General features: G+C 40.0%; 1 long non-coding RNA gene across 1 annotated transcript; it reads right to left on the reverse strand.

Moving 5' to 3' along the window:
• Window positions 1–1,763: 1,763 nt before the first annotated feature.
• Window positions 1,764–4,423, reverse strand: LOC138471826 (uncharacterized). Its single transcript, XR_011268520.1, has 2 exons — window positions 2,515–4,423; window positions 1,764–2,405 (listed from the first exon to the last, which is right to left on the reverse strand). It is a non-coding gene; the product is annotated as an uncharacterized lncRNA (long non-coding RNA).
• Between the last annotated feature and the right edge of the window lie 514 nt (window positions 4,424–4,937).

Raw genomic sequence — 4,937 nt, forward strand, 5'->3', positions numbered from 1 at the left:
TGCTCTTCCAGAACTGGTGTAGGAAGTATCAAACAGTTCTGAGGCGTGAGAGCTTAATCAGTTCCTGATCAGACATTCTCAGTCTGCTTTGAGATGTTGGGGAATGACTTAAAAAACTCTCGGAGTAGTGTTCACAACCCCCATGCCTCCCAGTAGGAGGAAACAGAACCAAACCAAATTGGCTAGAGAGGCAACCTTAAGACACCACTCTGATTCTGTGGGACCCTCTACAGAGAACCCCACTGTAAGTCCTTGTGTAAGTTGACCTCTAACCAAGGCATATCTGAGGCTAGAATATTAGTGAGATGGGAGCCCCAACCCTGCTCCATCATTTCCAATCCAGTTATAAAGTACTTGACCCACCCTGCTTCTGGGGAAGAGGCGGATAGACAACTTGGACCCCTATCTAGACCTGTAGGAACTGGTGGAAAACCAGGAAAGGTAGGTCTATGGCTAAACACCTTAAAACTGTTGAATCTTGTACTGGAGGCTCCAGTGTAGATTCTAGTGTTAGGAGGGAAACATCTAAGCCAGGTAAAAGGAGATCTCAGAAAAAGTGGAAGCATGTACCCTGCTTGGCCACAACCCCTCTAACCAAGATACCTGAGACCCAACTTGCTCTGGTGAGAGAGGTGGTGAGGAACCATGGAGGCCCTTCTAGGTCTAAGAGATTCCTTTCTAGCAACCCCATGTAAAAGACTATTGTAGGTTCAGAAGTTGTCACAACTTCTGAGGGCCCGGTAGAACAGATCCCCTTTACCTTAAATAAGAGAGATGTACCAAACAGGATGTATAGGTCCTACAGCTTACAAATGAAAACACTTGATAAAACGTGCCATAGCAAGGTTTCAAAAGGGTTCTGGTGTAGTCAGCAGGCCATTTAAATGACTTGCAACAGGAGATCTATCCTGGTGGGAATTAGAACCTCATGTCCCTTATTCTGGCGGGGACGAGTGTTAGGGAGAATTTTCAGTTTAGTGCTAAATTCCTCCCACCTTAGAGACCCCCAGCTCTTTTGCTGAACTTTGGTAATTTGAACTTTTAAATCCTACGTGTTTTCTGTGGTTGTTTCTTTTTGGTTTTGGAGTCTGACAAACTCCATAGGCATCACATTTTACATTGTGCCACACAGCACCTTCAGTGCAGTGACACAGGGAAATCTTTCAGATTTCCCAATGGTTTTGTTAGGCAGAATTACGTGCAGTACCCTTTGGGAACAATACACACAATTAGGACAATAGGTGTAAGCACAATCTCACCTTTGGTATAAATCTGCTCTACACAGTTTTGTGGTAGCAGGGCTGTGCAGCCAGGCTTATCTCAAGAGGGATGTGAGCAGTACATAGTGTTACACAAAGGACTTGCAATCACAGTGGTTCAAACAAACACTTACTCAGGTTCCTTGGTAAAACAGTATTAATGTATTTACACAGTCATTTAGAAAACACTCCACTAGCAATAAGCATCTCAATATCACACTATAATACATTCCAGAACTAAACCAATAAGTTTCTGAACAGAAAATACGGTATGTGGAAGTGAAGCCCTAGTCAGGAATGCGCACAACTGGATTTTCATGAAAGGAAGTAAAGTAAAATTGTGGTTGAGCTGCTGTCGTGTAGGTAGTGAGATGATCTGCCACTATCACCTTGAAGTATATCAAATTATTGTGAATTACTATCTACACAGGCTGCGCTTGGTAACCAACGTAAAGCCACTGATGTGCAAAATTTAAACAAGAATGATGGGGAATTAATCACAGAGATATTCTACTGGTTTATTAGTAACAAAGAGCAAAGTTGTTCATTCACAGGTAAAGTGTAACACATCAATTGTGTTGAATGAGTCTGAACTTGGATGAATTACACAGAGCAATTTATATGCAATCAATAAAACACCCACAATTTATATGCAATTGCGCAGCATATTTGTTGAGTACTTCAAAAACCAAAACTTGAATGAATCACATTGTTTGAGATAGGCTTATTCGCCAAAACACACACAATTTATATGCAATTGCGCAGCGTATTTCACATTAAAGAAAAGCCAAGAATTTGCCAAAACATGCCAACACGTGTTTCAACCAAAGAGGTCGTCCTCAGGGCATACAAATGTAGTTTACCATTTGCATTAATCTATAATTATTGAACCTTGGCTTGAAATCGAAACAACCAACGTCAGAGGTAGTGGGTCAAAAAACAAGAAAAAACAGGAGAGAAAGGAGAAATAGAAAGAAATAAAAACATACCGTTAGAGATAATATATGCAATTGATTGTTCTATTTCCTAAAATAGGGATAAATGAATCTATCCATACCTTAAATATGATTGAGGTTTCCTAATACTTGATTCAACTTTCAGTAGTTGAGAGATTTAGTGATTTCTACATGCTTGACTGGACAGGGTCTGTAAGTTATAAAGACTTGGTATAATATGACACATATTTTAGTTCAAAAGTCTGCATTGCTAGTAAGTTTAACATCTAATTTGTGAAAAGTATGGAAACTATAATTACCAGTCTTGCAATCAAGAGGTAGTTGTCGTTCGACTGATATGCCGCTGTTGCAGTATAATTGAAATGTAACGCACGTTTTTAGCGTGCCTTGCCTTTAAATTCGGCCGTAATCTGTAACATGGATATGACAACGTATTTAAACACTTGTTATAAGGAACGTGCTGCATAAGCTTTTCGTTTGGTATCGTTAGGGCGTAGAACTGGCTTACCGGCATACGCTCCAAAAGTTGATGTGCTCAATGGCCGGTTGTTTCTCAATACTGAAGGCATCGGCACAATCCGGGGGTTACTATAGTAACCTTCCCGGGTTAGGTCAGGTGATGTAGTCATCTGACCCTGTTGCTTGGATACTCCTTACAAGCCGGAAATGCATAAAACAGACATTTGAGGAAAGCTTCCTATGCGGAAGCTCATTCATTTACGGCAATATTTTTGCAGCGACTTAATTACATATAGATATTTTGATGTTAATACTGTGTACAGCTTTGACATCAACAAAAAGAAAACTGAAATAATCCGTACTAATTCTAATCCTATGTTAGGTGCGGATATTGGATAGTTGGTGCTAAATATCAACCTCAATTAAGAAATCAAAATAAATGTGGTGCGCTCGAATCAGCGTGCAGACATGCAAATAACTGCCGGTTGGGCTGTTGGGACAAATATAAACAGTGACTTCTCACAGAGTGGGGTCACTAGGCTGAATATAAATGCCTCGGGCATAGTCGGTAAGCTGTATCGGTTTGCATGGGTTTGATTGTCTGTTTTTTAGCATTAAATTCGTACAAATTATAGAAACACATTCAATTCATGGTCTTGGTTCAAACCAAGTGACAGGCAACGTAATTTACAAATCATTCTTGCTTCCTGTTGTCGTAGGGTCAATTCTCTGTTACCACCTCTCGGATGTTGTTGGATGTGTTTGAGTCCAATGAATTTGATGTCTTTAATATTATCCAGTTGATGATGCTTCTGCCAATGGGAAGCTAAAGGAAGTCTAATATCCTGGCTACTAAGATTGTTGAGGTGTTCTCGAATCCTGAAACGGACTTCTCTGATCGTGCTGCCAATATACATTTTCTGACATACACATAAGATACCATAGATAACAAATTTTGTACGACAATTAATAAAGTCAAATATTTTGGTTTGAAGTCCATTATGGCAGCTAAAGATTTTTGTAGGTGCTAAAGCATGATGGCAAAAATTGCATGTCCCGCACTTGTAAAAGCCTGCTGGCTTTGTGCTTGTAGTAAGCCAATTTGCCTGTCCAATTGGGTCAGGTTTAAGGAAAGAGGGACTGAGGATCTTCCTCAAAGTCTTTGCCTTGGTAAAGATAATACTGGGTCGATCAGTAATATACGATATCAAATCAGAATCTAGGTGTAAAATATGCCAATGTTTTTTCAGTATATACTGTATGAATTTGTGGTCACTTGAATATTTTGTGATGAAGTTGACATGCTTAGGATATTGTTCGCTGGACACTTTTGTCTTATTTATCAGCAATTGTGGTCTCGGTATTTTCTTGACCGCATCAGTAGTTTTCCTGATTAGTTGAATTGGATACCCTCTTTCCCGAAATCTGTGTCCAATTGACTTACATTCTATTTGAAACATTTCATCCTGGCTGCAATTTCTTTTCGCTCTTAACATTTCACCTCTGGGAATATTTTGGATAACACTTTGTCTATGGCTACTAGTTGCATGCAGTATAGAGTTTACTGCAGTTTCTTTCCTAAAGGTGCAGGTTTCGATGTTGTTTGACACAATGTTAATCTTAAGATCTAAAAAAGTAATTTCTGCTGCATCCATATGTCCTGTAAACTTAATATCAAAGGTGTTATCATTAAGGTAAAGCATAAATGCTGCAAAATCTTCTTTACTGCCTTCCCAAATCGCCAGGACATCATCAATATATAGTTTCTGAACAGGTTAGGCTCCCCAGAAGTGGGAGCAAAATAGCACATTAGTAACTTTAAATGGAAGTAAAAGACACGAGCTATAAGAATTAAGCACAAATACTTTCTTAGGCAGGGCAAATAGTTTCGGTTCACTATAAGAGGCAGTTCAATTCAATAGGCCTGGGCCAAAGTCAATGGATCAGTGTCTTGGATAGGATAGCACAGTTCTGGTAGTAAACGGTTAAGTCTTTGCCAATAGTCTTAGAAGTAGTTTGCACAAGAAAGAGTTATAAGTCGGATTAGGAGCGAACAAGACTCCAGAGTTGGGAAAGTTTCACAAACTTTCACCGCGGCCGAGAGGATTTCTCAACCGCGTTTGCACAGTACCTTGATAATGAAGAAAAGCTGTACCTCCAGACCTCGCTGTTCCTGGGCCTCAGTTGTGGGGACACAATGGAGGATGTAGGGAGGTTCCTGCACTGCACGGGGATGGATCCACAAGCTTGGCAAAACGTTGGT

This window comes from Ambystoma mexicanum, chromosome 8, assembly GCF_040938575.1.
Source record: "Ambystoma mexicanum isolate Mex_15411 chromosome 8, UKY_AmexF1_1, whole genome shotgun sequence".
Taxonomy (NCBI): Eukaryota; Metazoa; Chordata; class Amphibia; order Caudata; family Ambystomatidae; genus Ambystoma; species Ambystoma mexicanum.